The sequence below is a fragment of the Corvus moneduloides genome, chromosome 3, assembly GCF_009650955.1.
Source record: "Corvus moneduloides isolate bCorMon1 chromosome 3, bCorMon1.pri, whole genome shotgun sequence".
Taxonomy (NCBI): Eukaryota; Metazoa; Chordata; class Aves; order Passeriformes; family Corvidae; genus Corvus; species Corvus moneduloides.
Genome location: NC_045478.1, coordinates 39,633,318 through 39,658,482, shown reverse-complemented (window position 1 = coordinate 39,658,482; position 25,165 = coordinate 39,633,318). Strand labels below are relative to the sequence as shown.

Sequence of the window (25,165 nt, the reverse complement as noted above, 5' to 3'; positions counted from 1 at the left end):
TGGGACATTTCAGCCATGTCATATGTGCAGAGAACAAGTGAGGGAATTGTTTGGGGGAAATTAGGACTTCGAAAAGTCCGAATTCAAGCAGTTTTCCAATTAGAAGTTTAAAACAAGGCATAATGTTTGTTTTCAGCATAATGCCTGTAAATGTTTCATCTGCTTGTGTAACTTACATCCTGACCTAAGCCACTGTTGCTTTCATGGAACCATAAAATCACTAAGAATCATACAAGCACAGTTGTTTAGGTTGGAAAGTACCTTCAAGACCATCAAGTCCAACTGCTAGCCCAGCACTGGCAAGTCCACCACTAAGCCATGTCCCTAAGTGCCATATCTACGCGGCTTTTAAATACCTCCAGGGATGGGGACCCAACCACTTCCCTGGGCAGCCTGTTCAATGCTTGACAATCCTTTCTGTGAAGGAATTTTTCCTAGTGTCCAATATAAATCTCTCCTGGAGCAACTTGAGGCTGCTGCCTCTGATCTTGTCACTTGGGAGAGGAGGCTGACTCCCACCTGGCTACAGCCTCCTTTCAGGCAGTTGTAGAAAGTGGTAAGGTCCTCCCTGAACCCTCTTTTCTCCAGGCTAAACAAACCCAGCTCCCTCAGCTGCTCCTCATCAGACTTGTGCTCCAGACCTCTCACCAGTGTGATTGCCTTTCTCTGGACATGTTCCAGCACCTCAGTGTCTTTCTCGTAGTGAGGGGCCCAAAACTGAACACAGGATTTGAGGTGTGGCCTCACCAGTACAGAATACAGGTGGATGATCGCTGCCTTAGTCCCGCTGGCCACACTTTCAGCATGGGAAGCAGGCCCCTGGCTCCTCTGGGGGTGATGAGCACTTCTGGTCCTTTCTTGCAGGTCTCTGCAGCAGTTGTTCGCAGGAAGCCCCTCTGTCACTTGGCCCTTGGCTGATGCCACCATAGAGTTGCCCATCAACCCCTGAGGCAGTTTGAAGGGGAATGTTTTCTCTGTCACTGTTAGTGATGGATTTTCATCCAGTTTATATCATGATGTTTGCATTGCTCTGGCACCAGGAGCTAGAGTTGTGCATTCATTTAATTTACCCCAGGGTAGTTGCTACTGATTTGGTTCAAACCTGGTGTTGTAGTGTGCACACTACTGAGGCAATCACAGTTACACCAGTTCCTTGAAGGATTCACTATTCCAGTGTGGTTTTCTGCCTCATGTCCTTCCATTTCAACTGTATTAGTCTGTTTAATGATGCCAGAAGGCCACATATTTGCTCTCTGTGAAGCCTCAAACAGTAGATGCATGCTTTTAAATAGTTAAATAAACGTTAATTATGATTCACAATTAGTTTTTCCCCAACTATTAAGTAATATCAAACACTGAATTTTTCAGTCAGTAATTGTTTTTCCAGCTGCTGAGTGGGACCAACTATTCAATATTTTTACAGAGTTATTTTTGCAGCTGTTCAGCTGCTTTAAGCATGAAAGTCCTATGTTATTTTGTAGGGCTTGACAGCCTTGGATGCACAGTGGGACAAAAAGCCTGTGGTGGGAGTGGAATGATTACAATCTTCTGATGCACCTTGGTTAGCTGTGGATAGTTTGGGCTTCATCCAGATAAGCTGAAAATACCATATTGGGCACTTTCAAAAGTCTGTGGTTTTGCAACATTTTCTCACAAAAATGTGAAATCTTTTTCTTTCCCACTGTTATTACACAGGTAGAAATTAGTTATTTTTTCCTTTTCAAGATCTTGAGACATTCTGTGAGGGATTCAGCCAGTGTGAATTATTTCATGAAATAGTGGTTTGATTCGTTGCACCTCCTTGCAAATAGTATAATACCAAAGAATTTTGTCTTGGAAGTGCATATTATGTGCCTTACACAGAAAGATCTTAAAACATTTTAAACTATCAATTAAACCACAGGTCATGATGATAGTGAAAGAGACATTGTTTTCACCCACTGTGGCAACTGCCCTGGCAGTGAGCACATGGCTCACATTTTCCCAGTGATTCATTAGCCAAGCCAGTAAAACATCCTATGCAGTCTGACACTGTGGCTTACTGGTAGCTGTTCTTCAGATGATTGCTCACATTGACATGATGCATAGCAGCGTCAGAACACTCACTTTGGAACTGACCTTTTTTGTGCATCTCTTTTCTCTGGTTTTCCCACCAGGTCTGCTCTGCTGCCTCACAGCACTGCAGTTCGCATAAGCAGTTGCTGTAAGTCTGTGAAGCTACGAGTAAGACATCTCCTTCTAAATATCACTGGTGTGTTTTGGTGAAGTCACAGGCAGCCACAGGGTGCACAAAGGACACAACACTGAGCACTAGGGAGAGGACAATGTTGGTAGGGCAGAAGACCAAACCGTCAAGGGTAAATTCTGTTTGATGTTCAGCTGTGTTGGTTTTTTAAGCCAAAACAGAAAAGAAGCAGGATAAAAAGCCTTCACAAAGCAGAAGTGTGAGTGTAATGAAACGTAGTGACTAGACAAATGAAAAAAAAAGAAAATGTTCATTATAAAACCCACCAAACTTCAATTTCAAAGCCCCATAAGAAGAGGTGGTCTGTCAGCCACCCAGCTTGGACTGGGCACCCAACTGGAACTCATGGTCTGGGTTCAGTTCCCTGCCTCAGTCACAGGTTTCCTGTGTGTTCTCAGGCAACCTCCTTCATTTGCCCCATGACTGACTTCCTCATTTGTGCAGTGGAGATTATCTTCCTCACGTTCATTGTGAGCACAAAGACTACTGATGCTGCTGAAGGACATGGATGTTGCGATGGGAAGAGCCACCCTGGAGACCAGAGCGAGAGAGGTGTGCTTCCTCACAGGGGATAGTCACCCATGCTGCTTGCATTTTTGTGTTAAGGAGTAAAGGAAATTATTTCTAGATCTCAAAAGGGTTGATTTTTTTTCTTTCCAAGTCTTTCAGGCCTATATTTTGTGGAGTTTGGCTGCCCCAGTGCAGCAGCAGGCATTTGGAATATTCCCTGTCTCTCACCTTTCTCTGCTCAGTCTGTCTGCTTATGGCTTTGAGTCACTCCTGTCTGCTCAATACGTGCACCTGGCACAACCCAATGGGATCAGAAACACAGCTTCTGTTGTCTCCCAACTTATGTGGAGATCTCCTAACACGTAAACACCGTTGTGTGTAAGAAAGAAACCAAAGAGTGCTTGAGGCTGGTTGGAGGGGCACCAAAAGTGACCCTAGCAGCTGAGGAAGGTGGTGCGAGGCAGTGGAATGCCACACTCGTGGACTCCTGCCAAGGTGTGGCTGCTAAGGATGTCCACATAGCCCATCACCACCACTGGCCTTCAGCCCCTCTGCTCCTCCACTCAATCCCTAATAAGCAGAAATACTCATTTAAGGGATTTTTATATACTCTCACTTGGTGCTGATGCTAATTCTGAGTAAGGAATCAGAAATGACAAGTCACATGCCTTTTGATGTGCCCTTTTATCTCCTTTGGGTTGGGAGTTAAACCTCTAAGTGTGAGGACTTCTCAGTACAGGAAAAGCAATGTCTCGTTCCTTCTGAGGCTGGTCAGCTCAGAGTCCTTTGCCATGAGGAAACAGGGACGGTTTGAGATGTAGTGCTGTTGACATTGGATGTCGCCTCTCTGCCTGCAGTGCTTGTCCCTTTCCCCAACAAACTGGGAATTCAGTCTGCTTACAGCTCTAAAGGATTAGTGCCTGAAAATGCAGCAGCTGCTTAGTTGTCCAGTGCTGTTTCAGCCCTTTGTCCAAGCTACAAATAATGAGTTATTGAGCTAATTTAGTTTTATAGAGAAGTGTTCTTCGTCTTGCAAATCAGGAAGGCTATTTAACACAGTGTAATTGGCTTCAGCTGTAAGATTCAATACACTTATCTAGGATTACAGTTCAATAAAATCTAATTGTGCTGAGAGCAACAGGAATTATAGAAACACCTGGGGATTGCTTTCTGCCTTTCCCATGAACAAGGTGAGCTGGATGTCTTCTGATCCTTATGGTTTGGGTTACGCTGTTCCTTGACCTGCCCACTGGCAGGAGCAGCTTGAGGTGGCACTGTTTGGCATGGGGAGGTGAAGCCAAGCAGGTGAAATGATGGGTGGCCTTCTTCAGTCAGCTCTGTGTGAGTGATGCTCTCATTTCTATGTGCCCAGCCTAAGGCAGGCTGGGGGAACGGGAAGTAAGCGATGTCTGGTTTCATTATGATGGTGATGATAATAGGATCCATGAGGTATGTGAGATTAAAAGCCCTATAACGTTGCAGGCCAAGTCATTCACAGAGGACAAGGCCTGAAATCAGTTCAGTGCCTAAACATCCTTTTGTCTTGCCTCACCCGGTGTAGAAATAAATACAGGAAAACAAATATTTTTTCAGTATTTCCTGTCACTATTTACCAAGTAAGAAGCTGTGTAAAGCCAATTGCTACTGGGAAACATTTGCTGGCCATCGTGCATTGGCTTTATGACGGTGTGCTGCAATTGTAGAGAGCCTTTTTGCCCAAGTATTCATTAATGAGGTTTTCATCAGCCACTGAACAAATGGGGAAGCATTAGATTTAATTTTTCACTTGCAGAGGTTCAGGGAAAAGCACTTTTAAGTGGGATGAGGACACTGGCACAGGTAGCGAGTAATTTGGGATGATGGCTGAGCAGGCGGTGTGGCAAGTGTCCTTGTGACAAACATGAGGTGCAAACTTTGTTGTTCTCTTGTAGAGAGACATCCCAAACAACAATCCTTGATCCAAACATAAGCTTGTGTCATTAGTGCTTACCTAACACCATGCTTACTTTCACTATTATTTCTTCCAGTTATTAATTATCCTGGTGCAAGCAGAAAAGGAAAAGTGTACTTTCAGACCGAAGTAACACATTTGGCCAGTTCCAGTACACTGACTTCATGAGCAATAAAATATGTAACATTGCTTGCTGCAGCACGTGCTGTACTAATCATTCTCTGTGCAACTGCCTACTTTTTACATCATTTTAAACAGATGCCAGGACTACAGGGAGTAATAAAACAAGATAATAATGGCAGAACAGGTAGGTTTTGTCATACAAGTTAAAAACAAAACAAAAAAAACCCCACCTCCGAAAGCCATGTGAACTGTAGAAAGCAGCTCTTTTCACCTGACAATGTTAAGCTATAATTACTGAGTGCAGAGAACATCTTTTCTACAGGAACAAGTGGTGAGAATGGACCATGCAGGATGTCCCTGAAGCTGCTGCTGTCACATTTTGAGAGCAGAGAAGAGAGACTGATAAGAATTTTTTTTTTTTTTTCTGTTATGGAGTTGGCTTTGCTTGTGGCCTAATGATTGCTGGTTCTTACTACTTCTTTAGGTGATAGTTAACTGGGATGGTGATAATACTGATATTAAACTTCTGTTTTCAGGTAACAGGAAACTGAAGAAGAAATTCATGTCATATCTAAGTTTTCAGTTGGAGCTGAACTGTCAGGGAGAACTAGACAGACATTTGAAATAGTCTTTGCTGTTTTGGTTACCTTTATGAGGTGATAAACCCTGTTTCTCTATGTTTCCCACGCCTTTATTTTTTTCATTGGGACATTCAAGAGTTGGTGCAAAATTAACTAAGAAGCAAATGCAGGGGGCACTTCAAAATTTGTCCACTTTGCATGCATCAAAGTACTAATGTAAGCTTGTGCACATTACCTGCTGGTATGCAGCAGCAGACAGCAAATGGTTTGTTAGTGTTGGCAGTGCTCTCATGAAGCCAAATACAATTCTTACACTTGCTGGCTCAACAGTGAAAAGTGCTTTTAATTCCTACCCAGTTTTTTCTGCTTCCTCTGTCTTTATATTGCCACCCTCGTACCTTGGAATAATAAAATGAAACTTGGAAGAGTTTATGAAAGTCACAGTCAAAAACGTGCGTTATCTTAGGTCAGGTAGATGAAACCAGTGCTAGCTAGGTCCAGTCTCTTCTCAAATCTGGCCAAAATAGTGTTTCACCTCACATTTTGGGAGTGTGGCAGTCCATTTCTCTCTAAAATAGCTGAAGCTGGTAAAAGTGTTTTTCAGAAAAATGCAAGATTCCCCAAGATGTTGCAAGGTTGATGATACTCCTTGGATTCTGTGCTGAGCAGGGCTAAATCCATATGATTTCTGGACATTATATCTAAACTACAGTTGAAATTCCATCTTGTTTAGTATTGTCATAGGATTGTTTCTGCAGTAATTTCTTATTTCAAAAAAATTGCATGCATGAAGATTTTTTTAAAGCAAGACTTTCAAGAACAGTTCCACTCCATTCAAAAGAGTACATACAGTATTTTGCAGATATGTCTTATACTAGTTTCATGTCCAGCTATCTGCCACAGTTAAGGAAAATAAAATCTAATGTCTTCTTCAGCCAGTAGATCATTTCCTTTTCCTCTTTTATGCCATTTGTTTTAGCTTTTCTCCTCTTGCACAGCTTTGGATTTTGTCTGTCTTCTTGTTTTAAAATCTGCTGTTGTATTACTCTCAGTACACAGTGCTTAGATGGGTTGTCCTCCACCTTCTCCAAAGTATACCAAGGTTCTCCTATCTCATGCCTTGTATTTAAGAATTAGTGGCATGATGTGTAATCCATGAGTTACTGATACAAGCTGAGAGTTGTGCCTCCAGCTGTGCTGGTGATGTACTCCAGCTGCTGGTGGGTGCTCAGTCTGCAGCACCAGGCTGGAGTTACTGCCAGATAAAATACAAAAATTGGGCATCATATCAGCAACACGGTTCCAGTGGAATGGTTTAGGTCTAAGGGTAAAAGTTAATACAGACATAGCCATTAATTTCTCACCCTTCCAGGGGTGTACTTCTAATTAAGACCATGCATACACTATTGAATGTTTCTAGTACTATCCCCTCAATCTATAAATTATTGGTCCATTTAATAGGGCTCTGCATACAGTCCCAGCTCAGACACCTGCCTGGTACCCACTGATCCTGGTCCTCCTGCCACAGTCATCTCCTCTTCATTTACTTGCTAATGGAATAGCCTGCTCTCTCTGTTATAATCTCACATTGTTTCTCGAATTGGCTTCTTTTTTCTTTCATTGTAATGACTTTGCTATTCCAGGGCAGATTCCCTGGCAGAAGACTCGCAGCATGGCAGTCTAACATCACCCTTATCCTGGTAGTAGCAACCACCCTATTTTGTGTCACCTTTTCTTCAGAAAACACCGCTAGAGGCAGTTGCAGCCTTACTTGATCTTTCCCTATGTAGAAGATGTGAAAATACTTAATGAATCATTTTGGGGAGGTGTGACCTGCGGGATGCAGACGCGTGGGAGCGTTTATTTGTTGAAAGCATCAGAAGGGGAATCACTCCGTTATCCGAGTACCCATGTCAAAAGGTGGGAAATCGGCATGCTCTGAAGTTTCACTTTACCTTGATTCTTCTCCTAGCTATCTCTTCCTGGAAGGTAGTTAATTTTGGAAAAGTGCACAAAGAGAGGAGAAAAGCAGCATGTAAATTCCCAGGATTTCCTTTGGGGGAGAGATCCCGCAGGGGAAGGAGGGAACTCTTTTAATAATCTTTGCAGCATTTAATCCCAAGAAAGCGCAATAAAATCAGTGCTTCCACTGAGAGCTGGTAGCGAATTTTTTCTGTAACAAGACCAGTTTTTAGTTTCTTTGTAGTACAGTCTGATTAAGACTGTATCAAGTTGACTGAGGAGAGCAAAATCTGGTTCTGACAGATGTTTCCCATGATCTGAAGAATACAAATACTCCTGCAAGGTGACAGACGGCTTGTTTACATAAGAATTTTTTTTTTTTTAATTAAAAAGAAGAAAAACCAACAAAAACACACAAACACAAAGCAACATTCAGATCAGTCATTCTGATCAAGGCAGTGTCAATTATTAGGCTGTAAAGGGAACTGATGACTCAACTTGGGCACAGCGCTGCGGCAATCTCCGATTTTCGGTTTCATAACAGGTTCTTTTCAGGAATGCTTTTCATTGATACCTGCTGTTTGAATGTGTCTCTGGGAGCGCATATCACTTTGTGATGGGGATGTGAGACACTGGTGTCAGCGTGCTCCGAGTGGCTGGGCAGAATTTGGGAGGCATTCCTGTACCTTGATGGGATGCCCAGTGGGAGAAGGGTCCTCTGACCCATCGCACTGTGCACTCGTACCTGCACATCACCAGTGTTGTTACCAAGGTAAACTTTATAGATAAGTTCACATCAGTAAAAAAAGCACTTTGATTCAGAAAGCGAAATGTTTTCATGAGATCCCATGCTTAGTAATTCCAGCGAGTGCGCTTGTTAAAGCAGGTGAGTCAGAAATGGAAATGCAAAGCATTTCTCTGAACAGTGGCCGGAAATTAGCTTTGAAAACTGAAACAAAGCCCCGACCACAGTTTTATCTATTTACCTAACAGTTTTAGACCTGTGAAAATCCCTTTGTCTTTAGGACACATTTCGATTCCTCTCTTGTAGTGCTGGTGCGATCCTTAGGCTGGATGATCTGCCATGTCAGGACTATCTTGGTGTGTCTTAATTTTTTGGTTTAAAGAATTGGGTGCCCTGTTAGTGTCTTCATTGCCTGTGGTGCTGCCATATTCTGTCATGGCTTGTGGTGGAAGTATAAGGCAGGATGGGATGTTGTAATATTTGAGTTAATGTAATACTGAGGAAGAAGACCAGGGGAATTGAGTGGAGTCACTCAGCTGCTTATTACCCAGTGCATAAGCTGTGTATATATATGTGGCACATGGGGCTATCTGACTGTTCTGGCACCAAAAACTCCTTGGTTTGGGGCTGGCTGCTCCCCAGCTTAGCATGGGGAGCTTCAGTGGTCACAAGCCCCTCTGTCAGGACATAGCCCTCTGTCTATAGGGAGAGGGCAGAAGGGGGTCATGAACATTTTCAAGTCAGTAGTGGTTGTCTTGCTGAGAAAAAACTTAAAAATCAGTGTATTGAGTGATAGATAGCAATATTCTTTTCCTCATCCTGCACCTTTCTTCTCTGCTGACATCTTGGTACCTCTTGCTTATCCTTGAGACTGAGTCTGGATGCTTTGGACTTGTCACCCAGCCTCAGACAGCGTAAGGACTGACTGCTTTCCTGGCAGCTGTAGTGTGGTCTGAGGCCCATCATTGTAAATCATGGTGGAGGAGGACAAAGTAATAGATGTGTTTAAGAGACTTGCAATTCCCATGGCAAGGCTGGTAAAGTAGAGCTCATTTCAAAGAGAAGGCGGTTTGGTGATTTTTTCTTAATTACTGTTTACCTAAATAAATAAATAATGCATATTCATGGATTTAACTAGAGTAAGTCATGTTGAAATGTTTACCTCTCCCGAGGATAATTATTAAGGGCGGGGTGTGGGGTGCAGCAATTAATAATAAAACATTTAGATGAGATTACAGAATGTTCTGATTGGAATAGTAAACATTATGCTAGAAATAAAAGCAAATAAACAAAGCTGTCTTGAATTTCAAAAAAATAAATACTATGCCATCTGAAGAAACATGCTGAACAGAAGCAGTTTGGGTATGTGAGGGACGTGCCCTTGGAGCTCTTCAGTATCACAGGGAGGCTTCTTCAGTATAAAAAGCCATCCCTGTGGAAGAAAGCCCCTCATTTCCAGTCTGGAAAAAGGATAACACAAATATTGGCATCCACACAGATTAGTGTAGCAGATATAACACCTATCTGCACCACTTTGAGGCTGGGGTCCATTGATTCTTAAACCACACAATGGAGAGTATTTCACCTTCTTACATCAGTAGTAAATAAAACCTTCATTTGCATTGTGAGCCTCCTCCCTCCTCATTTTGCACATTCCTTTGAATGAAATTCTTTGCTCGGCTGAGAGTTTGAAATTTGGACTCATCCTTTCATATCGTTTGGCTGTGGTTCCTTATCTGGTTAATCAGATCAAAGAGAGCCAGTGATGTGTTCAAAGATTCTTGTGACAGCTGTGTACCATTAGGTTGAATGATTAAAAAACCCCCATAATTGCAGTGCAGCGCAGTAGATACAGATTGGTCTTTCAGTTTAACATATGGTAGCAGGCGAACTGAGCCTTTGACAAAAGACCTGCTGCTTTAACCCCATGCAGACAAAGCTGGTCTTCCCCCAGCCCCACCTGCCCCCAGCTATTTTGGGCCAGCAGAGGAGTGTGGTCGAGCAATGGGTGTATCTGTCCTGTTGCACTAGGTTGGGGCTGAAAAAGAAAATAGAGGACAGGCAGAAAGCAGGTAGGGAGCACCAAGGTAGCCTGTGAGGACCAGTAGCCTCAAAGCTCCTTGTGCAGCTGGGGTGGGCTCTCTTTTCTTATCGAGCTGTCTCTTTGCAAGTTGTCTGGCCTCTCTGGGCCATTTCCTAGCTTGGGCATCTTTTGGGGATGAAGGCTTCCAGACCCCCTCATCTAGACCAAATTGGTCTCTTCTAAAGTAGCTTCCCAAGTGCTAGGATGCTTGCTGGCACCTAGCATACCCGGCGTGCTGCTGCCATGTGTCTCCTGGACTCCCTCTCATCTAGAAACTGAAAAGTGGCTTCTCTTAGACTGGAAGTGCGGTCTGACTATTAGATGTGGTGGAGTCCTCGCTTATGTCAGTCACTAGTGCAAGTCTCTTGCTGTCTCTGAAACAGAGCAAAATGTCGAGGAACAAGCACTGGCGGATGGGCTGTCTTGCTCCCAGCACAGGTGGAGGGAATGTCCCGTTGACTTTGGTTCTTGTGAGGCATCTTCACAGCTGGTTCTTTCTGGCTGATAAATTACCTCCACCACGTTTTGTTACTCACTTAAATGGATAAACCTTTTTTCCTGACCCATCTGCCTGCTCTACAGGATCTGTGAATGGTGTCTGTATCCCAGAAGACGAGAGTGCTAATGGTGGCACAAGGTGTCCTGCTGGTCCATCTCCCCTGTAGCAGAGGGGTGTGGTTTTTTAAACATGGTGCATTTTTCCCCATCAAAAGAATATTTCTGGGCTACAGACAAGATTTCTGTGGAGCAGAAATATCCATTTCCATCTTCACCTCTTTTTCCTAAGGGTTTCTGGGAGTTTCAGCTGCACGCCTTCTGGCAAAGTCAGCGGCAGCAAGGCAGCCATAGCCTCGTGTGGGTTTTTGCAGGTTGAGACCATGTTGCACACACAGAGTGTACAGCACAGTAAACCTGATATTAGCTCACAACTAATTATCTGTATAAAAATTCCCCTGCTCGCTGGTTTGCCGTTAGAGGCTCACTGGTAAGATTTATGACTGGCTAAAATGAAGTACCATTTCCTTTTTCTCAACATTACTGTGCGTGGCCTCTCTGGCTTTTCTTGTTAAACAGACCTGAGTTCACCCAAGAGGGAACATATTTTTGAAGCTCTTTCCCATCACCATTCTGCCTTTCTCTTTTTGTATTTTTAACAACCACTGAAGGTTACCCACAAAACAATTTCGGGTCTTTTGACTTTCCCCTGGAGAAAGGGGTGGAGACAGAGAAGCTAAGAGGCAGCTCCTTCATGGGAGATGCAGCACTTGCCCACTTTCAGCCCTATCAGTTTTCACAGGCTTAGGGTAGGTGTGTACCTCCATCAACATGGATGTACACATCTACCTCTTCATAGTTTGGTGAGCAACTGTTGCATCCAGAATTTATACGACCTAAAGGATATTTTCCTCACTTCATGCTGTAACGTGGGGGACCAGCTGTACAGCTGGAGCAAGACTGTTTCTCCTGCCCTTATGTTGCACACGTATATCCTCATTCCACGGGCTGATGAAAACAAGACCACTGACTGAACTTTCTGAACTTCCAAATGTGCAACTGACTTCATCCTAAATCACCTTAAAATTAGTTTGTGTAACATTGTAAGACAGTTGGGGTTTTTTTCTGAGTACAGAGGAAAAAAAAGGGAGCAATGTTGAGCTGCTGCCATCTCTTCCCAGTTGCAGTTAGACGTAGTTATTTTTGTATTAGAGCTTGGAGGAAAACCGGTAGAGATGCCAGATAAACCTTCCCAAAACAAACATTTGTGTTAATACTTAAATATTGTTCATCTTTTGCAGCATTTACTTATCTCTTTCCCACATGCTGAACCTTATGGGCAGTTTTTGTGGTTGACTGTGGCCTGTTCTTTCGTTCTGGATGTTAACTGGTTTCTCAATTTGCAGTTTTTAAAAGAATTTAGCAGTAAAAGTCTAACTGTGATAATCATTCAACACGGGAACATCTTTTTTGCATGGCAAGTGTGTGTTTTTGTGGGTCATGTGTGTTGGGTCAGGAGTCCTGGAGCATTAACCCAGTGAGCGGTGTCATTTCATGATGACCTGGGAAGCATCCTTGTCCAAGAGAACCAGCGCTGGCTAGTCAGGTATCATCTTCCAACATGCCAGACTAAGGGACAGCAGTTTCATCCTCATCACTGCACCATCTCATTTTCTCCTGTTTGCATGTGTGTTAACCATAATTTCCAGCCCTTAAGGGGAAATAAGGTAGGTATCTGAATTTTCATCAGATCTGACACAAAGTATTAGTCTGCAGCTTTTGCTGTTGGCTTTACTGCATAGGACATAAATATTCAACTCATGTCATAAGGTTACTGGGGAGGGTTTTTTTCTCACAGAATGTATTAACTTTCCTTTCACACCTAGCCATTCTTTCATGAGTCATAACCCCAAGATAAAATATTTTCGGTGGTGGCTTTAAGTCATGTATATTCCAATGAGAAAATCATTCAGGATTTACATAAAAAGATTCATAAGTTCCTGTGGCAATACTCTTGAACTACAGCCTTATGCCTCTCCTAGTCCTGCCTGGTTGGTGTGTCACAGACCTAACTGCAACCAGAGGACAAAGAGGGGTGGAAAATTCTCCCTGTGCACATTCCCCAGCTACTCTGAAGGTTTTCTGTTTAAGCCTGATTGGTTTTGTTAAGTGTAGCTGGTAAAAATCCAGTTTGCAGACTCCAGAGCACTCCCCTGGCCAGCGCAGGGCAGCAGCAGCTGCCTTCTCCTGCAGCCAGCCAGCCAGCCATGGTTGTCTTTATGGTTCTCCTGGTGACTTCAGTCATAGTTTCTAGCCAGAGTGGTTCCTCACATAGTTTTGCCATTTTCCCACATCTGTGGGAACAGCTCAATCTCATCTCCTCTGACTGTTGACACAGCTCACCCAGATAGGGATGCACTGCAGAGCTGGTTATCGCAGCCCTGGGATGGGTGAGTACCTCCCTGTTTCTGGTCCACACCTCCTTGGTTGTGTTGGTTTTCTGCATCCCACCTCTGGGCACTGGGGAAGAAGCTGCTGTGTCCTTCTGACTCCTGTTTTGGCTGCCCCTGGTTAAACAGTGCGTGTGGGAAGAAGCAGGAGTGATGGATGAGCATGTTCTTTCCCTTCGGAAGAACTACGCAGGTTATTATGAGGAAATTAAATGCACTGAGGGTGAAGCAGACCATGTGTCTTTTGTGACATAGGTATCGATATCATCTTGGGTTTAATTTACAGATTTCAGGGATAGATCATGCACTAGATGTCAGGAACACTGCAAATGCCTTCCCAGCCTCAGGCGACCCTTCAAGCTACAAATGTTCCAATGAAGCTATTTCAACCAGAAAGAAATTACACACAAAACGTAAACAAAACACATTTGCTAATCTCTGATGGTATTGCATGTGACAAAGAGGGATCCTTGACTTCACTGGGATCAATTTCTGCACGTATTTGTGTAAGTAGCATCATTGCACTCCACCAAGTGAGGCACTGCTTCAGAAAACACCATCTCTGTTTGCACACCTGTGCTCACCTCTCCTGGCTCGCAGGTGCACAGAGTTCCTTAAATATTTTTTCTCCTGTCCACATCTGAGAGAAGTTCACCAACTTGTCACCTTGTGTGGCTCCTTTTACTTAGCCCTCATTTTACCCACCCATGCTGAACATCAGGGTAAACCACCCACTATGTATTTGTCACACTTGTGTATTTGTTGTTCACCTCCCTCAGGGCCCACCCAGCATCTCCAGTTTTCTTGAGCACAACTACACGATTTTCAGTCTGAAACATCTTTCATGATAACTGGAGTAATACCCAGGTACATTCATCATGCCCTTCTCAATTCACCTTTCTTGTTTTGTTCGTTGCAAACAGAAGAACTTGCCAATTTTCCTCCTCTTAAACATTAAAGTTCTATTAAAAACAAAACCTCTCCTTTGAATGCTCTCTCTGTACAACAGAAATCCAAACTGGAAGGTGTTTTATTGAAGCAAATGGTTTTTCAACTTCATGCATTCTTCTGCCAGTTAGGGTGTCTGGTGTGTCTTCCTTTACACTTGCGTTCCTCAGTGCTAATTTCAGCTGCCAGGCAGTACTGGAAGCCATCAGAAAGGGGGAGAAAAAAGTTAACCTGGTTCAAAAATGTACAAGAGGTTGTGAAACAATATAAGTTTTAAAAAAATCAAACAGATTTGCAAAGTGCAGTTTGAAGTACTGTTATTTTTCTAGATTTCTTTGCAATCTGTTAAGGGGGATGCTTTTTTTTAGAATAAATATAAGGTTTTCTTGCAACCTCCAAGACTCCAGGAGCTGGGTCTTCAAGCTGGTGTAGGACAGTGATTTTATGGCCTCCCATGACCCTATAACTGATGTCCCGCATGTGCAGGTCTGTGCTGAGAGCTGAGACCTTGATGTGAGCAAGCCTTGGAGCAGAGAGTGCATCTTCCCCTGCCTAAGATCCAGCTCTTCCCGATGCTGTAAACCTGGCTGATCAGCATGTTAAAGTGCTGAAATTTCTCTTCAGTAGGTGCACTGCTGGCTCTTCATATGAACTTAATTTTTATGTATTCCTGTAAGTTTGCAGCTGTAGTAACAGTTTTGCCTTTAATAATTTGCCTGTTTTAGGGAAAGTCATTTGTCAAATGGAAAGCATGAAGAAGCCCTTGGGCTGAGCGTGGACAGGGGTTAGGTTTCATTCTACCCTAAGCTGACCCCTGGGTAGAGAGATTCCTGCTTTAGTCTTTCAGATCATGTGTAAAACCTGATGCTGGCTGGATCATCCCGCATAGGGCAAGAATATCTGGGGGACATGGGGAGAGGTATGGAGTGAGACATTTGCAGAAGGGAATGAAATGTTTGGGATGCAGCCTCATGCTTTCTACAGCAGTGAACATCAATCAGACCTTCTCAGAAAAGCTTCAGTGGTGCTGAAAATCTTCTTTTCCCTCCCCCGCCCCTTTTTTTTTTCTTATTTCTCTATTCGCAACTTCTGTTTCTTCTCTTTTTCTTCTGATACATTGTGGCAAGTGCAATTTTTGCTCAGGAAACTAACTTATCCTTGAAAACACAGAGCCTTGCCTGATTTTAGTCCTTTGGCCGTTGAGTAAGCAACAGTTATTTTTGTTCTCCCAGTGATTTATGACTGAACAGATTTAGAGTTTATATTTTCAGGTTTATTGCCAATTTAGATAATGTATATTTGGGACCCTAAATATTTGGTACTCTTACAGTCTGTCAATTAATGTTATGCCCAATTGGAGAAAACTGTATAAACTGAAGAGACACAAGCATTGTGTTCCTAGCATAGCCTCATGATTCTTTTCAAGTACCAAATTAGGTAATCCTTAAAGGTAGCAAGAGTTTGAGCTTCTGTTGGTAAACCATCTAGGAGGGTGCCATCCAGAGGGAATAACCTACTTTTCTTAAGTGAACCAATTCTCTGCAAAACTTGGAGTAAAATGCAGTAGGATCAGTGCTCAGAAAATATTGAACTTTTTTTACCAGCACAGCATACTTAGAAAAATAACCACCAAATCTCTCTTCTTTTCACTGCATTTTATTATTCTTTTCATTTTTTACAGAGTCATAAGAAGTCATTGGTCACAAATAGACATAGCAGACATCTCTTGGGAAACCAGATCTTTTTACTGAAGAGTGAATTTTGCAAGTTTGTAAAAAATAAGAGGCGTTTTTAAAAAATCTAAACTTCAGGGGTTTATTTTCCTCTTTCTCACCTCCCCCTTTATCTAGCTTTAGTGTGTGGTAATTCTGCAGACACAGCCTTTGCAGTGATCCTGTGAAGATAGATACATGCCACTGCTTGTACTGTTGCTGTCCCCTTCTGTTCAAAAGAAAACCATCTTCCTTTCCGCTCCCAGTTGCCAACTTTACTCAAGTAAATAGTAGTTAAGCATTCCAACGTTTTTTTCCAGGAACACAGTAAAGTGTTGGGCGCTGGCAACCTGAAAACCTCGACTTGAGAACCTCTGTAGCTTGAAGCTAATTACTTCTCCTTCCACAAGTATTTTCTCCTCATCCACTTCAGAGTGTGACCACTTCCTTGGTAGATGGGGGAAGCCTTTTCCGGAGTCTGGGATTGGGCCTGTGTGCACTGTGGGATCTGGGCTGTGTGGCGATGCTGGGATTTGGGTGCTGGGGGTTTCATCTCACCTCCTCCAGCCCCCTGGCCCCAGCCCTGCTCTCACCAGCCTTCCCCATCCTGGAGTGCCTCCCCTCCAGGGACTGAGCCCCTTGCACAGACGTGACAGCACAAAGAATTTCCTGTGGGCAGCTGAACATTTTATTGTCTCTCCAGTTTTCTTTTGACATGGACTGGCATGACAGGTAGCTTTGCTTTAGGGTGGCTGCAGGATTATGGCACACACCACGTCAACCAGGGATACCAAACTACGCTGACGGTGGTTCTTCTCTGAAGCTCCCCAGAGAAAAGGAGAAACAAAGGAACAAATTTTGTGTTCCCAACTTTAATTCCTTGATAAAATCAGTGCAAAGCTTTGACAAAATCCAGTATTAATTATTATTTAAATCTCACTAGATAAATTTGCTGGTTTTGTTGGAACTCCTTTCTGGTGTGGTGTGCAGTTTCATAGAATCACAGGGTGGTTTAGGTTGAGCTTTAAAGCTAATCTGGTTCCAACCCATCTGCTGTGGGCAGGGACAGCTGTCACTAGACCAGGTTGCTCAAAGGCCCATCCAGCCTTGACCTAGAACACTTCCAGGGATGGAGCATCCACAGTTTCTCTGTGCAACCTGCTCCAGTGCCTCACCACCATCACAGTAAAGAATTCCTTAGTATGTATGCATAAGGATGCACCTATCTGTGGTATGATCTGGTAAAATAATCACAGAAGTGTTAGTTTATCTGCTCAACAGTTCTCAGAGGCCTCATACTATACAAATACAAGGAAAGCATGGTCTTTGTTGGAAGGTATCTACAGCTTAAAGCTTGGAGGAAGTGTGAAACGGGCATAAAGTAATTGTCATGTTTGGCATAAAGACCATCCATATTTAATAAAAAAGACACCCCAGTTTTTTTTTAGAATTCAAAGGAATAAACAAAGAGCTGTTTGTGAAGATTCAGTGCTTCATTTTTTTTTTAACTCTTGCCTTTATTTTGTTTTAGGTTGCTACAACTGAGTTGCCTGAGCACTGCCCTACAGAATTTTGGAGGGTCACTTCTTAATGGATTGCTGCAGCCTCTTAATTTCTCCATTGATCCCGTTCCCTGCATCGTGAGAACATTTTAGCCAGCACAGAACCTAGAAAAGTTACATGTAAGTTATTATTCCAATTCCTTTCTATTTAAAGAAAAAACGAAAGGAAAAAAAGAAGAAAAAAGATCTTGGGGAGGCAAGGTGGAGGCAGTAAATATCACACTTTAGAAAAACACTGTAAAAGCTGTAATTCAACTGCAAACATTAGGTGGTGAATAAATTGTTATTGAAGTAGTTACTTGCTTTTTTAACCTAAATAGTGATTGTCATTTTGACGGCTTTCCTAAGTGTTCTGCTACTACAGTAAACCATAGCGAGAAGTATTTAAAATAGCTCTGTTCGCCCCACTGCTCCAACTGCGCTTTGTTTTCCTCGGCACCTGGCTACGTGCATGTACGCTTACCTTGGTGTGCTCTGCCAAATCTGCACGTGCTCCGTGCGAGCTTGGAGGCCATCACCTGCCCAACAAGACTGCAGGCACCCTTCTATTTCTCACGTGACGAAATCCACATCCTTCTCCTTTCGGGTTCCTGGACTATTTCCCTTGGAGGAGCCCTGGTGCTGCTTTGTCCTTCAGCCTGCTGCCCCAAAAGGCTCTGTAAGCATCAGCAGGATCTTCATGGCTACCTCCAGCTCCTTCCAGGTGGAATTAAGTGCTCCGCCTGACTGTGGGAGGGTAAAGAAAGCTGTGCACTCATCTACTAGGGGCAGATTGAGGGGACCCCTTCCTGTCTTCTCAACCTGGGTAGTAGTTCCCAGTGCTTGTAGTGCTTTGATTTTTCTCCCAAGAGGGGGAGCAGCTTATGGTGCTGTGCATGTATTTCATCCCTAATCTCGTGATGGCTGAGTCTTCCTGTGAAACATTCCGTAGCACAGCCTGACATAGAATCAGCGGGGAGAAGCTTGTTTAACCCTTTGCAGTTTGTCAGCAGTTCTAACCCTAATTCTGTGTTCTGAGATAGGAGAAGCTTCTGGACCATTGTAAGGATGGCATGGATGTGATGGCCCGTGCTCTACGGAGGACGGGACACCCCAGAGATGACGCGTTTGGGAAAAGGCTAGAGCACAACCTAATTTCATTAATTTTTAAAACAAAACCAAATATTTTTGTGGTTTAGAGGTTTTTATCTTTGAGATGGTGGTATAGAGCAGCTTGGCAAAAGGAGATAATACAAAATTGTGGTTCAGAGTGTGGCACTGTGCATGTTACTGCCTGTATTTGTTCACTGCAGTGACAAATGCATATGGTGCAGTTTAATCAGAACAGGTCAGTGAAGCAGCACTCCTTACTGGTCAGTTTTTCTTGAATGCCTACTAACACCATTTTTAATCTTAGAAACTGATCTGTAATACTACTTCTAAAAAAGTATGAGTGTTTTGGAACCAAAGCTTTTACATTAGAAATATACCTTTTTTTGAAGTACTTTATTTGCTTGTGTGACACTAGAAGATTTATTTAAAGCAAGAAAAGTCTATTGCAAATGGAGGACAGTGTTCTTTAATGCATATGGAAATTCAGTTTTTAAAGAGAGGAAATTTTTTTTTCTGGTGTGATGAGTATCAGAAAAAACAATGGTGAAGCCGTATGCAGTGGAGACAGTCTGGGTAGTAACAGAATTCACTGTCAAAGAGGCCTTACAGGGTGTGAGTTTGATTTCATTTTCCAAAAAAAAAGGGAGAGTGTTGCCATTTCCTTTAGGGTTTGGCATTATCTGGTGCAGTTATTAATCAAATCCCCTTTAGCAGGAATCATCTGACTACAGGAAAATTTTGGATCTGGCTTGAAATTTGTTTTTAGTGCTTGTCTTGAGGGAAGAAGACTTGATATGAGTTGTAACAGCTAGGCAGGCAGAAAAAGCTTGTTTTTCATTAGTCCTACTTAGCACTACTCCCATGAGGTTTGGAAGGCTTATTCACAATTTTTTGCAGGGTTTTCTCATGATGTTTGAAAAGCTTATCATTAGGCATCTTGCAAATTCACTATTAAAAACACTTCCTGAAGAACTAACTTCAAAAATATCATCCTTGTTGAGGGACTTGAAAAAGCAGACAGAAATGGGAGAAAAAGCCTCTCTCATTCCAAGAACTGAATAGGAAGTTTTGTCTTGCTTCTTGTTGTGCTACGTATGATCACGTCTCCTTTTCAAGGAACAAAATCAAGTCTGAGGACCAAATGAACTTGAAAACCAGTGTGAGGATATAGGAGCCATCATCAAATATGTGCTTTTCCATTTTTTTCTTTCTTCTTTCTCTTTTAACTGTGGTTATGTGCTTGAGCTATGCATCATTTTTAAAACATGGTGTGTACTCTAGCTCCTAGAAAACCCATGCACCACCTCACAGGCTGTTGGCTGGGGTTGCACCCGCCGTGTGTGCAGATCCACGCCGGCACAGGTAGACATGAGGGCAAGCTGCTCGTTGCCTATTTGATTTCTCAGTATTTCCCACTGTCTGGCTATTTTTGATGACAGACTGCTTGTAACAATTACCTTGTTATAGCAATTTCCATAGAAAGAAGCAGACTTTCACTTGTTAATTAGCCCTGCTGGAAAGAGCAGTTGCACAGGGTTGACCCAGCTGCAACAACTGCGTTCTTGTTGCTTTTCCCAGGGTACAGTGGGATAAGCAAGTATGCCTTCCCCCCCGTGCATTTATTATTTCATTTTTATAATACTACTTGGATGCTGATTGATAAAATTTCCATAAAAATACTGATATGTGAGTTCAGAGCAGAAAGTCCCTTGCTCATTCTGATGAAGCATATTGCAAAACCCTGTTATGGTGCATGTGCCAGGATAGTAAAAAAAAAACCCATTTCTCTAGGTTCTCAGGGAATTAATCCTGGCTAGGTTAGACTGAGTGTACTGTAGTGTGGGAATACAGCAGCTGGGGAGAAGCTATGCTCTCTGCTGAGAGGCTCTCTCCGTTTGTTATCCCAAACAATCATGAATGACAGAGAATGTACGGAGCTGTGCCTTGGAGCAGCTCCTGGGGCAGGGCTGCTGGCATCCTAGAGGAGGCAGGTGACTATTCCTAGCAGTGTCCATACTCTGCTCACATTTCCTGCTTTGTTTTAGCCCTGTGTGTTTTCCTCTAAAAGCAGCAAAAATAACATCCCAATTAATGTCTTTCTGCATCTCATAAAAAGACCAGATTTGTACTGCTTATCAAATGCCTATAAGTGCTTTATACAGGATGGAAAAATAAGTCAACCCAAAAGTCAGAAACTTCTGTACAAAAATTTCATATTTGCTAGGTATGAGTTCTTCGGAGTATTAAAAAAAATTTTAGAAAGATTTCTTGAAATCTGTCCTATGGCCACCTCTAGGAAGATGTAAATAATGTAAAATTTTAAATATGCAGATATTGATGGTTAAATGTCTGTCACCTGCCTACCACCACAGCCTGGGAAAAATGTATCTTTTTTAAAATCTGCACTTAAAGGTCAGATAACTTGACAGAATTCAGAAGGAAATCAGATTTCTGAAGGCAAAATTGTATCACTTTGGACATTGACTTATCAAACACTCCTAACTATCAGTACCAAACCCTCTTCCCAAGTGCCAGGACCAATGAGGACATTGGTAGGTTTATCTTACTGGATGAGAGATGTGGCCATGTCTGCATTTCATGATTTCTCTGGTACATTTTCCTGTTGGAGTGCTGTTCTCAACAGGGGCCAAGACACTTTGTTACCTATTTTATGGTACTGGCGTATCAGGACTCTGTACCTCATGCCACCAGAGGGTGTGGAGTGTCTTCCACCTCGGGGACCTTTACAGCCTCCCATGGCATCTTTTCCATTGACCACTGCCAGCAGCACTGTGTCAGTCCCTCAATGTGATCAGGGGCTTCTCAGCATCATCAGTGCCTCTGTACCTCAACCGGGCTGAGTGGCCGGGGACAGCTTTTGATACAAGTACATCTGATGACTAAATATAATTTTATTTATATGTGCAGATGTGTGTGTATATATAAAAATGAAACTTAAATATTTATAAAACTTATATATATATGCATGTGTATGTTTTCTAAAATAAAATATGTATCTGGACAAATGTATGGTCTGAAAAGCGCTGGTGTGGCTTCAGGCAGGGCACATGTGTGCGGGTGGTGAGCCAGTGTCCCTTCCTGGAGGTTTCTGACCAAGACCCCGGTGTTGGAGGCATCCCCACCCAGGCACACGCGATGACCACAGGCTGTGTGGCCAGGAAGAGCACTCTGCTCATGTTTAGCTGGTAACAGCAGCGAAGGACAGCGGTGTTTGTTGCAGTGTAGTGTGCCGCATGAACTCGAATTACTGTGACACCTCTCGGCCTGTTGCCATTGGCCGAAGGTTTGTTTGTTCGTCACCCCAGCGGTGCCACGGGCTGCGTGGGCGCACGGTGTCATTGATCTGTTTACTCGGCGTTTCCCGTGTGGCCACCGTGTTGGGGCGAGAACTTTTATTTTTCGCCGTGGCAGGTGACATCGCGGGTGTGTGTGTGTGTGCCAGCCCCAGGGACTGAGTCACAGCCCTCCCTCTGCCCGGGGCCAGTGGCGCTTCCCCTTTCCCGGTGGGGTGAGATGCCAGCCTGTCTCCACAGGACATCTTACCAGCCTGCACATTGCTTTATTTTTTTTTCCACAGAAAAGCCTGAGAGATGGTGACAGCAAGACCAACTTTCTCTGTAACCAGTGAAAAGTAAAATCCATCTCACCACATCAGTTTTGTTTTCACTGCTGGCTCAACCTCTCCTCTCCCTCTGGCAGAGCTCTGCACAGTCATTCAGTGCCCGGCTTGGGGGTGGTGTGGTTGTTAGCTCAGTGGTGTATGACCCATTTATTTTCATAATACTTAGATACCCGCGCTTCTGCGGCGTTCAGCACACAGGTCCTGCGACCTAAATCCTTGGCAGGAAAGCACACACCTGATTTCAGCAGCGTGCGTGGAGAGCAGCCGGCTCTGCCTTTGCCTTGTCAGGAGCTGCAGGAAGGTGACGCGCTTTTGGGTCTAGCGGGCAATTGATAAGCAAGGGCAGGTAAAGGTACATTTTTCTGGAGCCAGCACTTGGTCTTCGATCATTTAGTTAAATATTGATTGCTAGCTGGTAGGACGTGTTTCCTGTTATGATTTACAAAGAGTTGAGACGTAAAAGCGTTGTATTGGATCGTTTTCTTGCTATAATAACCCGCACATTCAGTGACAGCAAGATGATTAATGGCATGAGATTGTTCACTCTCATCATCTCCAGACTTGGCATCACCCTCCTGTTGGGTCTGGTCTTGAGACGGACCTTTTTTCCTTTATTTCTCTTTTACTCAGTCAGTTGAATTAGTTTTCTGCGGGTTTTCAAATGATAATTAGGTTCACGCTTGTGTTACTTTCTGTAAATTGAAAGAATCAGGCATAGGACATACAGGAGAGCAAACTGGCATCATAGTAGACCTGAGAGTTTTAGGTATAAAATTAAAGAGTAATTTGCAAAGTGACTTGAAATAAAGTGGATTTAAACACAATGAAATCATCCTTGACAGCAATTTGTTTGAATTTCTTCTACTGTTATGAGTGTAAAGGGATTTTTTTTTTAATTGCCAGTTTCTGGGTAGAGTATTCAGCATAATTTCTCACAGGTAAGTGAAGCATTAACTCCTTGTACCTCAGTAGTTTGGGCAGCAGGGGAAGAAACTGAGAGTTAGGGGGAAGCACCTTCTCTACTTCATAATTTGAAAATCAGTCAGTGGTCAGCTAACTTAGAGAAGGACTTTACCAGGCATGCTGGTACTGGGAAAAATGTGTGAAAATCCAGCAGAGTCCTGGACAGTAGATACGCACAGTATGTGAAAATTGTCTTCAAAGTTTAACAGAATATAATGGCCCACTAGATATAAACTGGAAAAAAAGTTAACAGCAACTAGCTAGTTTACATCCCTTGTTAAGATGAGCCATGAGTTTTGGGGCTTTTGCATTTATATACTTTTGCTGTAGGTGTTGGAAGTGTGGGTGGCCACGAAAAAGCAGTGGTTACAATAAGATTTTCCATTTATTGCCCTTTGTGTACAACTAAAAATAAGATTCAAATGCTTCAGCATTTGTAGAGCAAGCATAATATTTCTCTTAGCTCTGATGACTGGCTTGCCTGCAGCTTCGGCTCTGTCTGGTGGGTGAGTCCTAGGTTTTAATGCTTGTAAATGGGTCTGTGTTGAAAGGAGAGTCAGAGCTTACTTGTGGTGTGGTCTGGCTGTGTTAATTCATCAACTTCTTACTGGAAAAAAAAAAAAGAAAAAGTAGTTAGGCATAGTACATAAGTAAAAGGTGGTGATGAAAGAATTTTGGAAGCAGAATTATTCTGCTGTCTGGAAAAAGCAGCTTTGGAGGGGACAGGAAGATCTTTAAAGTTAAAACTTTCAAAACTTCACTGGTGTACCTTGCGTTGTTGATCTGGAATTTCATCTTCTGGCAGAGAAAAAGTGAAGGAGAAAAAAAAATGGAAATCTATACAAATCTGCTGAGCTTGAGAAACAAATTCTCAGGGTTAACTTTTGGCAGATAAAATCCTTTTGGTTTGCTTTTTAGGGTGACTATTGAAATACACTGTCTGATACTTTTCCAGGTAGTTGCACTGGTTAGGAATCCACTAAACCAGTTGCAGTATCTTGAACTACTAAATGTATTCTGACCACATTAATTGATATGTCAGCTCGTGGCCAAGAGAAATATTAAAGAGAGATGTCAGTATATGCAGGGAAATTTGTAGCTTCATGGTGTCAGCTTTGGTGCTGTCCCAGCTTCACTCATTAGTAGCTGTGGCATTTCCAGAGAATGAGTGTGCCTGTGCATGTCAGGCTTCTTGGTCTGATGTCATTCTTGTGATGGATGAGAGGAGAGAGCATCTATCCAAGAGCTGCAGGACCAGAGGTAGAGGCTGAAAACTTGCTTTCTGCTGTGTGGCAGCTTAAGCATCACTGCTTTCTTGTCACTTCATGACCTTCCCAGCTTTGCCAGGCTTGGCAGGGTAGCAGAGGTGTTGGTCTTGAAAATCGGGCTTTGTAAGACAATACGTTTTCACTCTGACTAACACCACGTGGTGAGGAGGATGTGCGGTACTGGGGGCACTTAGAAGCACACGCGCTTGTTCCATGGACTAGTCACGCTGTCAATGGTGAGTCTTTCATTAGGCAATATGAAATCCCTTTAAATTAGCTTGGTGTAGTCCTCCCTCTCTTCCTAGGAGGGCTCATGCCTGTCATTGCTGCCTTACTTTTGCCTTTTTGCTGAAATGTGCCTTTCTGCTCTTACGTCTGTGCCTGCTTGTTGGACCAGCTCTTGCCTTGATACAAAGTACAAATGGCAAGAGAGCTGATGCGGTAATCAAGGCTTCAAATACTTCAGATGGGAACGGGCAAAACTTCAGCAATTATTAGTTTCCCCCACAGTGGTTGCTGCAGGGAATTACATTACCTCTGTTATAATCACCTGCATGCCTCAGTCCTGTAGGTGCCCAGATGCTGACAAGGAGCGTAATCATTTGCTGTGATATTTTTCTGTGGAATTTTCCCTTTTTCAGTACAGTTGTAGAGGTGGTTTTTTTCTCCCCACCCAGCCTTCTTTTCTACTGCTGTGCCAGCTGCAGGTGAGTTCAAACCTGATGGCTTTGAAGATAATGACAGGAGAGAGTGCAACACGTGTGTCATGTGGCAGCAGCACTCCTGCGCTGATCACTGCTGCTGCTCTTTCCAGCGGGATGAGACGTGCTGG

At 43.2% G+C, this 25,165-nt stretch overlaps 1 protein-coding gene across 6 annotated transcripts in view; it reads left to right on the top strand.

Annotated features, from left to right (window-relative positions):
• Positions 1-25,165, top strand: part of BACH2 (BTB domain and CNC homolog 2) — a 187,962-nt gene that overhangs the window by 86,823 nt on the left and 75,974 nt on the right. For 5 of the 6 annotated variants that reach the window (XM_032105074.1, XM_032105073.1, XM_032105076.1 and 2 more), the window contains one exon: positions 17,337-17,487. The gene's annotated coding sequence lies outside the window, so the exon portion shown is untranslated. Of the gene's footprint in view, positions 1-2,156; positions 2,358-17,336; positions 17,488-25,165 lie in introns of all 6 variants that reach the window. The other variant, XM_032105077.1, reaches the window with a different exon arrangement.